The 12,515-nt window shown below is 62.4% G+C and overlaps 1 protein-coding gene across 4 annotated transcripts in view; it reads left to right on the forward strand.

Moving 5' to 3' along the window:
- The first annotated feature begins 289 nt into the window (after positions 1-289).
- DPYSL5 (dihydropyrimidinase like 5) overlaps positions 290-12,515 on the forward strand; it is a 94,741-nt gene continuing 82,515 nt past the window's right edge. For 3 of the 4 annotated variants that reach the window (XM_075914552.1, XM_075914556.1, XM_075914555.1), the window contains exon 1: positions 312-444. The gene's annotated coding sequence lies outside the window, so the exon portion shown is untranslated. Of the gene's footprint in view, positions 445-12,515 lie in introns of all 4 variants that reach the window. The other variant, XM_075914553.1, reaches the window with a different exon arrangement.

The raw sequence follows: 12,515 nt of genomic DNA on the forward strand, positions 1-12,515 counted from the left end.
GGGGGTGGAGGGGAAGGAGAGGCTCTGGGGGGCGAGGGGGAGGTGGGGGAAGGGGAGGCTCTGGGGGGAGGTGGGGGAAGAGGGGGCTCTGGGGGGCGAGGGGGAGGGGGAGGTGGGGGAAGGGGAGGCTCTGGGGGGAGGGGAAGGGGAGGCTCTGGGGGGGGAGGGGGAGGTGGGGGAAGAGGGGGCTCTGGGGGGGGGGGTTCGCCTGGCCCCGCCCCCGGCTCGGGAGAGGCCTTTGTGCCGGGTCCCTGGTCACCATGGCAACCCCAGCAGGAGCAGGTGGAGCGGGTGGGCGTGTCCGGGGCGCTCGGCCCCGCCCTGGGGGGGCCGCGAGGAGGGCGGAGGCCCCGCCCCCGGGCCGAGCGCGCGCTGTGATTGGCTCGCGGCGGCGGAGCCGAGCAGGTTGGTGGGAGCGGCGCGGAGCGGACGGAGCGGAGCCGGGTGAGGCGCGGCGGGGCCGGGGGGGCCTTTGTCTGGGGACCCCCCCGCCCGAGGGCCCGGCCCGCGGCGCCTCTTTGTGCGGGGCGCGGCCGGGCGGGGCGAGGGATGGAGGGCGGGCGCGGGGCGATGGGGGGCGGGCGGGGCGCGGGGCGGGCGGGGAGCGGGCGGGGTGCAGGGCGCGGGGCGGGCGGGGCGATGGGGGGCCGGGGTGCGGGGCGATGGGGGGCGGGGCAGGGTGCGGGGCGCGGGGCGGGCGGGGCGATGGGGGGCCGGGGCGCGGGGCGATGGGGGCCGGGCGGGGCGGTGAGCCGGCCGTGCGCCCGGGGTGTTCTCGCCGGCGCGGCTGGGAAGCGGCGCTGGCCCGAGGCCGGGCTCCCTGCGGGAGGGATGGAGGGAGGGGCCGGCCGGTGCCCCGCTCGCCGCGCCCTTGGGTGCAGGGCTGCCCGGGGCGTGGCTCGGAGGCCCGGCCCGGCCGCCTGGGTGAGCCGGGGGCGCTGGGTCTGCCCCCCTTGCCGTGCGCCGCAGCTGCAGGCTGGGGTTGCCCCCAGGGGTTTCTGTGCGTGGAGCCCGGCCGGGTGGGCGCTCCTGCGGGGACTGTCCGGGGCCGGGTGTAGCTCGGGAACAGCTCGTGTGTTTCCATGTGCATGCAACCAGCGGAACTGGGCCAGTGACTGACCGAGGGGCGGCGGGTGCCCACCACAGCGGGGCCCTAAACCGTAGCTGGAGCCCGACTTCCTCTCTGACTGTGTGGGGGAACAGGAGGAAAGGGGGTGGCGGGAGAGTGAGCGAAGTCCCTCTCCTCCCCCACACCTCAGCACCTTGGAGGAGGTTTGGCTGCTCTCACACAGATGGCAAGGTGGTGATTACTTAGGGTAGGCAGCCATGGACTGCAAACAGCAACTGGGGAAGAGGCGTGTGTGAACGTCGTGGTGGAGAGATGGCGAGGGGTCACTTGTTCCTACACACCTGTCGTTAACTGGGTTTTAAAAAGGGAAGATTAGCATTGTCCCGGAGGACAGGGTTGAATTCAAAGTGACCTAGGCAACCTGCAGATTTGATCTGAAATCAACCAGATGGGATTCAGGAAGCACAAAGTACTGCGCCCGGAAGGGAGAAATCAAATGCACCCCTACAAAATGGGGGGCGACTGGCTCGTCTGCAAAGCATCTGGGGTCCTGGCGAACCGCAGAGTTGTCCGTGTGGTGCAGATGTGAAAAAGGCGACTATCATTCTGGGATGTCACTTGTGAGGCTGGAGTATTGTGTAGGGATGTTAGGAAGGGAGTAGTTAGGCTATTGCGTAGTCAGTAGAACTTCTGTTGACTACACGATTACTCGATCAGGGAGGAAGTGCTCAGTCCCAGCTCACGCCAGGTCCAGGGCCTACCCCTGCTGCAGCTCTGCATTTTAAATGTAGTAAGAGCTGGGCTCCTGCCACCCCCTCCCTACCTTTGAGGGAGGGGGGAGTGCGAGTAGTTGACTACCTGATGAGCCTAGGCTTATTGGGTACTTAACTCCTCGCTTCCATCCCCAGTGTTGTGCCCAGTTGGGGGGCATGCCTCCAGAGAGATGTGGATGAACCGGAGAGCGTCCAGAGGAGAGTAAGAACAGCTATTGAAAGTTTAGAAAACGTGACCTTTGAGTAAAACTTAGGACCTGGGCCTGTGGCAGTTGAGAAGAGAAGAGTGAGGGGGGACCTTTTCCATTTGAGATCTGTATGAAGGGTTGTTGCGAGGCAGATGGTGATCAATTGCTCTGCGTGCACTGAAGGTGAGATAAGCAATGGCTTTAACATGGAGCGAGGGAGATTTAGGTAAAATCCCTTTGAGTAAAGGCAAGTGTAGTTCTGCTCTGGAGTAGTCTTCCAGGAGGGGCTGTGGGGCTCTGTCACTGGAGGCGCTAAGACCCATCTGGACAAACGCCTGTCTGGGATGGTCCAGCTCTGTTTGGTCCTGCCTAGATGACCAGAGAACTAGCAGTCTCCCTTTCAGCCCTTTGGGGGGAGGGGTAGCTCAGTGGTTTGAGCATTGGCCTGCGAAACCCAGGGTTGTGAGTTCAGTCCTTGCGGAGGCCATTTAGGGATTTGGGGCAAAAATTTGTCAGGGATGGTACTTGGTCCTGCTATGGAGCTAGGGGACTGGACTCAATGACCTTTCAAGGTCCCCTCCAGTTCTAGGAGATAGGCAATCTCCATTCATTTATTTAGCCCTGCATGGCTGTGCCTGTAGAGGGGCATGGGGTCTGAGTGCTTCTTTCAGACAATGGAAATAAAGGAAATGGCAAGGTACTGGGATGTGAAAATCAGCCATTGTGCTGGCTAATTACCCCCTCCCTCTCCATCACACTTTCCTGAGGGCTTGTTAGCAGGCTGGATTTAGTGCCTCGGGGTGGAGGCCAGATTGACATGATGAAATGTGGTGGCTCCTCCCTCGGATCAATAGTCCCGCCAGTAGCTCGACAGATTGTAATGGGTCTGCCCGGTCAATAATGGCTCTTCTGGTCCGGTGTGGGGAGGACAGTGGCAGGGTGGAGCAGCGCCCTAGCTCAGGCCCTGGAGGGAAGGTTTCGGAGCAGGGCCGTTTCCAGCGTTTCTGCTGCAGGAATTAGCTGGGAAATGACTCTGCTCTCTGCAGATGGCTTGTGACAAGCCTGGAGAGGCACACGCGGGAGGTGGGGGATTTCGGTGCAGCTGGACGGCAGCGAGGCCGTCAGTCTCCTAACAAAGGGGGGCTCTGCCCCAGCAGAACACAATGCAGGGAGCTCTGCTGCGGCTGAGCTCTGCCCTCCCAGCCGGGGAGGCCTGCGAAGGCTCAGCCAGACGGGGCTGGCTGGGTGCTGGATCCCCTCAGCCCAAGTGCTCGGGATGGGGACGTCGGCAGGGCTTAGTCTCCGGGGTGTACGTCTGGCTGCGCGCTGAGCTGTCTGTGGACCGATGGCTTCTTTAGGGCGGCAGCCTGGGAAAGGCTGGTACGCAGCAAATGGCAGGGCTTGCTGCACAAGGGGGCAGGCGCTGCCTGTTGACGCGGGTGAGTCGCTGACACCCTGCCGGGGTGGTGGCTGTCGCATGGCTGGGGTGGCTCTGGCGCGGCTACCTCCGTGTGCTGCTTTCCCTCTGACGGCCCTCTGTCTGAGTGCCTAAGCCCGCTGGGACACGGGCTGTTTGTGTCACACTGTACCCCCCCCAAGCCACAGCCCCCGGACAACTGGGAGCTCTAGGGCAGCGTTCCGAGTGGCTTGCCGTGGTCTGCGGCACGGCTCTGGCCGAATGTGGGCCATGGTGTCCGTGTCTCGTGGGGACGCCTGCGCTGCAGGAGGGGCTTGGTGCTTGGCTCCCCACTGCTAGTGCTGCCAGCCAGGGAGAGGCCGGGAGTGGCTCCGTGTGGGGGGGGCATGTGGCGGCAAGCAGAGGACGTGCAGGGGGGGGCAGAAAATGCTCTTTGGCCAGCAGCGGCACCTGCAATCTCTCTCTCTCTCGCTACGGCACAATGCAGCTCTGTCTGGAAGGGCCTCTGCAGCACCGCGTGCCCAGTGCATGGAGCGCTGCAGAGCACAATGCCGCGAGCGGGTGGGGGGAGGCACACGGCAGGGAAGGACAGGGACCTCCACGCAGAGCTGGAGGCTGGGCCAGGCTGGCTGGGGGGGCAGGAGCTGCAGAGGGGGCTCGCACAGGTGCAGAGGGAGGGGGAAGTGGGGCGAGCAGGGCTGTGATAGGTTGGAGGGTTTGACCTTTCACCTTCCTGCTCATGTTGTGTGTGAGGCTGTGGTCCTCGTGCTGCCCCCTCCATGCACCGACCTCCCTGGGGCTTTCTCCCGTCTCTTCCCACGCCCGTGGGCCTGCTGCCCCTTGCGGCTGAGCTGTCTCTGGTCTGGCCGGGCTAAGCCTCTGAAACGCAGGCTCCCGGACGGACAAAATGCCTTCCACCGCGTCCAGCCACGGCAGGGCTGTCCTGGGGGCTCACGGGGCCCCAGTGGTGGCCTGGGGAGGGGTGGGAAATGTGGCGCTCCTACTTCTCAGCGTCACACTCCCGAAATATTTTAAAGGGGGTTTTAACCGAGGCCCTGTCGATGAATACGGTGCGCCCGTTCCGTGGCTTCTCACCTGAATGGCTCTTCCGCAGGCGCCACGTTCTGCTGAGAGCTCTGGCCGGCTTGGCCAGGGAACTGCGTCCTCTTGGGAGGAAGCCAGGCCACAGACGGGGCGGGAAGCGGGGGGTGGGTGGACTCTGAGACCCAGCAGCGCCCCACGTTTTCCAGTGCCCTATGGGTAAGGACGGCCCTGAGCTCTAGAGCCTCCCCGTGGCCCCGTGGTGGAATTGTCACCCGGAGGGGATGATCCCGCCCTCCCCTCCTTACCTCTCTGATCTCGTTCAGGCGCTGAAGGGGGTGGCTGTTAGCAATCCCGGAAAGGGGTGTGCTGTGCCGCCAGTGGGCTGGGAGAGTCTTTGCCTGGAAAGTGCCCTGCATCCCCATTGTGCTCCGGAAAGAACTTGGAGCTGGGTTGTGAGGGGGGCAGGGTGCTTGTGGGGGGTGTGATCAGCTGTGCAGTCCCGTAGGCATGGCAGGATGGCCACAGCGTTCTGCTCGTGCCGGCGGGTGGTGAGCTGGGGCTTAGGGGGTCTTGAGTTACTTGGACCATCATTCTACCAGGAGAGCTTGGCCCGGGGTCTGGTTCACAGGCGGCTCAGGTAGGAGGCAGTCCCTCCCAGCGGCAGCCTCTGCCCAGCTAGCTGGAGCCGGTAACTCTTACACCGATTGCTGAAGAGACCAGGTCCCCTTGACTAGCGTGCTGCTTGCCTGGAACCGTCCTGCGAGGCTTGGGGCTGCCGCGGCCGCTCCCCGTGCTCGGCCAGCCCCTGCACTGCCTCGCTGTGCCCAGGGCCGCGGTCCTGGCTCCCTCGTCCCTGGCCTCTAGGGAAATGCCGTAGCCCTCTTTACTGACGTCTTTGGTGCTGCTCATCCCCTGGGGAGGAAGGTCCGTCAATACCAAGCACTACGTGGGCTAGTTCGCGCCTTGGTCCCGCCCGGTATTTCATGGGGATTTTCTTCCTGGAGCCATTTGGTGGCTCCTGGCTCTGTGGGCGTCAGTGGAATGCGACGAGCTGAGGGCAGCACAGCAGGGAAAGGTCAGAGCCATGCTGGCAATATCCGCTCTCCAGGAGCGAATCCGCTAAAGTTCTGGCTCCCCGGCAGTGGCCAGGTTATGGCCTAGCGCCGCCTCACCCTGGCGCAGCGGCTGGGGACGGGAGGCTGGAGTAGCGAGCCAAGGGTCTGAGCGGGGCCGCAGCTCCCATGCCAGGGTGAATGAAAATCAGTGACTTTTTTTTAAGAAGTCAAGATTGGATTGTCTTGGTTTTTTTTTTTTTTTTTAACCAAGAAAATAGTAAACGTCTTCGTTAGAAAGAAGAGTTGCAATTAAATCTCCAGGCAGACGTGCTGCACCTGTGCTTAGTCTCATAACATGAACTCGTGGCTCTAGTCCGTCCAGCCCAGCTAGTAGCTCATGTCTCTTGAACGTCCGGGGCTTTCCATGGCTGGTTCTCGGCAGACGACACGGAAACGTGCAAAGAACGACGCAGGCGGGATCGGGTGGCTTGTGAGCCGTGCTTATGCGCGGGTGGCCCTGCCTGCGTGGCAGAAGCGTGAGTTGGGACGTCCCTAAGGAGAGAGAGCCAGTAGACAGGAAAGGCTGGGGCAGCACAGAGAGGAACGGGGGTGAACTGGAAGAAAAAGGGAAGACGTTCAGCACACTCAGCTTCCCGTATCCCCTGACACGTCTGCCCCAGAAACTCTCCCGGCCTCTGGGTGTATGAGCCCCCGGTCTGGGAGGCTACGTCTACACTGGCCCCTTCTTCGGAAGGGGCATGTTAATTTTGAACTTGGGAATAGGGAAATCCGCGGGGGATTTAAATATCCCCTGCGGGATTTAAATAAAGATGTCCGCCGCTTTTTTTCCGGCTTGGGGAAAAGCCGGAAAAAAGCATCTAGACTGGCGCGATCCTCCGGAATAAAGCCCTTTTCTGGAGGATCTCTTATTCCTACTTTGAAGTATGGGGCCAGTGTAGACGTAGCCGGAATGTTTTGAAGACGTTTGTCGCCTGGGTGAAAGGGGAAGATGTGTCCGGTGGGAGGAGATGCAGGGCCTCGCCGCGAGAGTGAAGCGTCCCAAGGAAGCCTGCTGCCTGGGAGGAAATGAGGCGGCTGTGGCCGAGTGGCGCGGCTCATCAGTAGCGTGAATAATTCCCCTTGCGGCGCTGTGCCGGTTCGTGGGTGCGGCTGGACACGCCTTCCCCAGCCGTTGCTGGGTTGGATGTTGCTGGGAAGGCAAAGCTTAGCTTAGCGAAGCTTTCTGGCTTGAGTGGCTCGTGGCTGGGTTTAGGCTCTGTCACCCCAGGGTTCAGCACCGAACGCTGCGGCCAGAGAGTCTGGACTTGCCAGCTGCCCCGGGTGTCTGTGGCCAGGATGTCCCACGCAGGCAGGGCCGGGAGTCAGTTCCCTGTGTAGCGCCAAAGCTTTGCTAAAGGAGCCCCGTGCTCGCTGGTTTCTCAAGACCTGGCAGTGGCAGTGAGCTGGACGGGGCTCGCTCCCGAGAGCAGCGTGCTCGGCGCACAGCCAGTCTTCGCCTCCTGGGGAACGGGAGTGAAATCAAAGATGTTCTTGTGGTGATTTCAGGCAGCCGCACAAGTCTCAGAATCCGGGTTCTGTGGCATAGAAATCGGCCGGCGCGGGCTGCTTTGGTGGCAGTTGCTGACGGCCTGAGCTCTGCTCCTGGGCCGTGGCTGGGAGCGGTGGCAGGGTCAGCCCCCAGCGAGGCCCTCGGCACCTGCTGCTCCCCTGGGCTGTAGCTCCCAGGACCGAGCCCAGGTGGCACAGCGGGTGAAGAGCCCATCCCTCTCGGGAGAAGCGGTGCTGTCCCCATGCATTGGCCTGCACGTGAGTTTCAGCTGTTCCCCCGTAGGTCTGTCGTTGGCGGCTCTGCCACCCAGATTTCTGCTAGGGCAGGCCAGGCCCCCGACCTGCAAAGGCGGAAGTGACAAGTGCCCCAGTGCTGGATTGGTCTTGCCCAGAGCTGCTTCGTGCCTGTACCTTGACGCAGCTCTGATCTGGCTGCGGCCACGTGGTTCCCAGTGGGATCCTGAAGACCAGGAGTGCAAGGGCTCTGGCTGGGGGTGTGGGTACAGGAGGGGGTACAGGCTCTGGGCTGGAAGGTGGGTGCAGGAGGAGTACAGGCTGTGGGCTGGGGGGGGTACAGGCTCTGGGCTGGAAGGTGGGTGCAGGAGGAGTACAGGCTGTGGGCTAGAGGGGGTACAGGCTCTGGGCTGGAAGGTGGGTGCAGGAGGAGTACAGGCTGTGGGCTAGAGGGGGTACAGGCTCTGGGCTGGAAGGTGGGTGCAGGAGGAGTACAGGCTGTGGGCTGGGGGGGGTACAGGCTCTGGGCTGGAAGGTGGGTGCAGGAGGAGTACAGGCTCTGGGCTGGGGGGGTACAGGCTCTGGGCTGGGGGTGGGTGCAGGAGGGTGTGATGACGCGTTGGGGTTTTCCCATCTCCTGCACCCCGTAGTGGCACACAGACTCCACCAGCCAGTAGAACAGAGGGAGTTTATTGCTTCTCCAGGATACAGCACAGCACAGATGTAATCTGGTTACAGGAACTGGGGCTAGGAGGCTTCAGTCCCCCCTTGAGATGGGGGGTGGATGGGCCCTACAATCCCAGCCCCCCTCCCTAGCTCCTTCTCCCCTGCTTCCCAGACCGAAACTACCACTCTCTTCCAGCCCTGCCCCCAGCCAGGGCTCCACTCCCCTTCTTCCCATTGTTCCGCTCCCTGGGAGATACTGGTCGGACGGGTTCGAAGCCCCCTTGCATAATGACTCATCCCCTGCCCTGCTGGGCCGTGCTGCAGCCAGCAGCCAGTGGAGGTCACTCAACCCACTGCCCAGCACAGCAACCAGCAAGTTCCCCCCCACTACGTCACAGTTCTCCCCCCTCCGAGAGCGAACTGAGCAGGGTCACTCCGCTCGTGACCTAGGGAAGTTCGGGTCCTCTGCGTGGAAACCCGCACTGGGGACTTGGGTGCTCCCCTTGACTTGGGCTGGCCACGACGAGGCCCCACATGAATTGGCTTCCCTCTGTCCACTCGCCGCCCCGCTCCAGGGGGACTGGCACAGGCCTGTCCTCGGGGGTCACACCCACCCTTCCACTGGCCTTGATCTCTGGCCGGGGTCTCTCGGGCCGGGGCCATGAGCCCAGTGAGCCTTCTCTGGACAGCCAGGATGTCTTCTACCCCCGACGCTCCATCCAGGGAGGTCTTACCCTCCCATAACTCTCTCAGCAAGCCCAGGGGGTCCTCTGTACGGGGTAGGGGCCCCCAAGCCGCTTTCCTCCTGTCTTGGGCCTTCCCGCCCCTCTGGCAGGAGTCGCAGGACCGGCAGTACCGCTGCACGGCTGTAAACATCCCCGGCCAATAGAAGTGCTGGAGCAGCCTCAGCCGGGTGCTCCGGATCCCCCGGTGGCCCCCAACGGGGATGTCATGGGCCAAATACAGCAGCTTGAGGCAATACTTTTGGGGGACGACCAGCTGCCGCTGGACCCCCCCATGCCCTCGCCTTCCTGGGGGGGGAAGCCACTCACGGAACAGGAATCCCTGCTCCCACAGGAATCTCTCCTGGCCACCTCTCCCCAGGGGCTGAGCTGCACGGAGGCCAGCCTGGTCCCTCAGCCTCTGCAAGGAGGGGTCTGCCTGCACCTCAGCCTGGAATTCAGCTGCTGGGGCAGGGATCGGGACCTGTTCCCCACCCTTGCCTAGGTCCGGAGTCCCAGCCTGGCTGGACCCCGTGTCCACTGGGATGGGACCCTGAGGACCCTGCCGGGAGTCCTTCCCTGGATCCAGGTTGCCAGCCCCTTGCTGACTGGCTATGGGCGGTGACCCGGGTCCTGTGGGGTCTGTCTGGCCATTCCTCTAGGTCATTCCCCAACAGCACCTCTGTGGGCAAGTGCGGGTGCACCCCCACTTCCTTGAGACCTTCCTTGGCCCCCCCTTTCAGATGCACCCTGGCTACAGGCACCTTAAACGGGAACCCGTCTATGCCCTTCAGGGTCAGCTGGGTGTGGGGTAGTATCCACTCTGGGGCCACTATGTCGGATCGGGCCAGAGTCACCTCCGCCCCCGTGTCCCAGAAACCTGTCACCTTCCTACCATCCACCTCCAGGGGTATGAGGCACTCGCTCCGCAGGGGCCGTCCTGCCCCCACCCGGTACACGGAGAAATCCGCCTCCCGAGGGTCAGGCCTCCCAGGGGAGGTGCACTGAGTATCCTTCCCCTCTCTCTGAGCTGAGGTTTGCCTGCCAGCCCCTGCCTCTGGGGCAGCCTGCCCTTCCTCCCACCCCAGCCAGTTAACCCTGGAAGGTCCCTGGTCCTGGGACCTGTTCTTGTGCCTGGTGCATTGAGCCCTCTTGTGGCCTCGTTGCCCACAGCGATGGCAAGTTAGGTTCTGTGGGCCCTTTTGGGTCAGCTCCGCCCCAGCCCTGGCTGGTTTTCTGGGGTATCGATGACTGGTCCTGGTCCCTGTGGCTCGCCCCGTAGTTGACTCCCTCCGTCACTCAGCCGAGATCCGGTCTCTGCGCGATTCTCTTTCTCTCCGGGACTCCCGTTCACACCCGGACCGGCTCTCCATGAACTCATCCGCCAGTCTCCCGGCCTCCTGGGGGTTCTCTGGTCTCCGGTCCTTGAGCCACAGCCTCAGTTTGGGTGGGCACGCTTCATAGAGCTGCTCCGTCATGACCAGCTTGAGCAGCTCCTCTGCAGTCTGGGCTCCGACTCCAGACACCCACTTGCGGCAGTATTGTGCCAGGCAGGAGGCCAGGTCCACATAGGTCTCCCGTGGCTCCTTCTGTACCCCCCGGAACTTCTTCCTGTACATCTCGGGGGTCAGCCCGAACTTGTGCAGCAGGGCCTCCTTGACTCAGTTGTAATCCCCTGGCTGTAGGTCCTCCAGCTGACTGAGCACTCCAGCCGCTTCCTGGCTCAGTGCGGGGATGAGCTCCTGCAGCCAGTCAGCTGGGGGGACCCATTGCAGTCCACAGGCCGGCTCAAGGGAGCTGAGGAGGCGAGGAAGCAGCTGGTGGGTGGGATTCAGAACAAAACTTGCTAGGGGGTTTTTAGATGGGCCCTGAGTGCCCCCAGCCGGACTCGTGTTCTGGAGGCTTGCAGGGCAGGGTTGAAGCTTCTGAAAAGGAGGGTTGGGAGGTGTTAACGGGGGGCCGACGCACGCTGAACTGCAAACGTTGCCTGCGCAGAGGGGACAGCCCTTCCGGATACTCTGGGCTGGCAGGGGTACTGAGCAGAGGGGGAGAACTGGGGAATTCTGTCATGCTCCTCTTGGGGCTGGGTCCTGCGGAGAACGCTCCTTCGGCGAGGGTCCTAGAGACCCAGTGTCTGACTTGTCTTCACTGGCCATAACTGCACAACAAAACTGCTGGAATGCCTGAGCGGTCACCAACCTCTTGGTCACCAACCACCTGCCGTCGTGGCCTGGCAGATCAAAGCCGGTCTTCTCCCATGGCAGCCTCGCGTCTCTGCCCGGCCTGACGCAGGGCGTTCCGTGCTAATGGGGCGGGGTCTCGGCGGCCTGAGACGAGCTTTGAAATAGCCACGCCCCTAGACAGGAGCAAACGCCACAGGGTGTGTCCACGTCTCCTGAGGCCAGTACTTGGCTCTGCACTGTACCACCTAGGCCTATGGACTCCCAGCCCTCACCGGGGCAGTGCCGTGTGCCACGCACAAGTCCAGTGGGCACCGTCTCGCTCCGCCCCGACGTGCAGCCACGTCTGGAGTCCAGAAGGGACCATCCTGATTAGCCGGTCTGGCCTGCATCACACTAGCCGCCGGCCAGTAACCCAGGCAGCCCTTCCTAGAGCCCAGCTGGAGCAAGCCTGCTGCAGAGACGTTCAGCTCGGCTTTCCGGGAGGGTGAATCCGTTAGTCCGGTGGCTAGTTCCCCTTGGGGGACAGGTGCATCTTCCTTCTCCTCGGTGTTTGCCTCGCTTCCGCTTCCTGGCGCCCGCTCTGGTTCGACCTGTGGCTACCGGATGAGAGCTGTTGTCAGAAGCCGTCTCCCCTCGTAGGCACTCGTGCACTCTGATCACATCACCTCTTAACCTTACGTCTCGGCCTGGCAGAGCCCTGGCTGGGTTCATTTAGCTAGGACTGGAGCTGCCTTGGGCAGGGGGCTGGACTCGCCTCCTGAGCTCTCCTCCAGCTCCGGGATTCTGGGATTCTTTTGGGCAACTGCCCCTGTAAAGAATCGCTTCCCATCTCCGAGGAGCCTTGTTCCCTGTAGTTCCCAGCCATTGTGAGGTGTGGCGTCCAGTGCTGGAGCCCGGATTCCTAATGCCACGTAGCGCGGTCCTGCTCGTATTCCCTGTCGGCTGTCGCTGGAGTCCCCGTCAACTCTGAGCTCTCCCGCTCAGCTGCTCCAGGGCCCCCATCCAGTTCTGCAGAAAAGGACCTGGGGGTTACAGTGGATGAGAAGCTGGAGATGAGTCAACAGGGCGCCCTTGTAGCCAAGAAGGCTAATGGCGTATTAGGGGGCATTAAGAGGAGCATTGGCAGCAGATCCAGAGATGTCATTATTCCCCTTTATTCGGCTTTGGTGAGGCCGCATCTGGAGTATTGTGTCCAGTTCTGGGCCCCCCACTACAAAAAGGATGTGGACGCATTGGAGAGGGTCCAGCGGAGGGCAACCAAAATGTTTAGGGGGCTGGAGCATATGACTTATGAGGAGAGGCTGAGGGACTTGGGTCTGTTTAGTCTGCAGAAGCGAAGAGTGAGGGGGGATTTGAGAGCAGCCTTCAACTTCCTGAAGGGAGGTTCCAAAGAGGCTGGAGAGAGGCTGGTCTCAGTAGTGACAGATGCAGAACAAGGAGCAATGGTCTCAGGTTGTGGTGGGAGAGGTCCAGGTTGGATATTAGGAAAAACTATTTCACTAGGAGTGTGGTGAAGCGCTGGGATGGGTTCCCTAGGGAAGTAGTGGATTCTCCATCCCTAGAGGTGTTTAAGTCTCGGCTTGACAAAGCCCTGG

The sequence above is a fragment of the Pelodiscus sinensis genome, unplaced genomic scaffold (genome assembly GCF_049634645.1).
Source record: "Pelodiscus sinensis isolate JC-2024 unplaced genomic scaffold, ASM4963464v1 ctg104, whole genome shotgun sequence".
Taxonomy (NCBI): Eukaryota; Metazoa; Chordata; order Testudines; family Trionychidae; genus Pelodiscus; species Pelodiscus sinensis.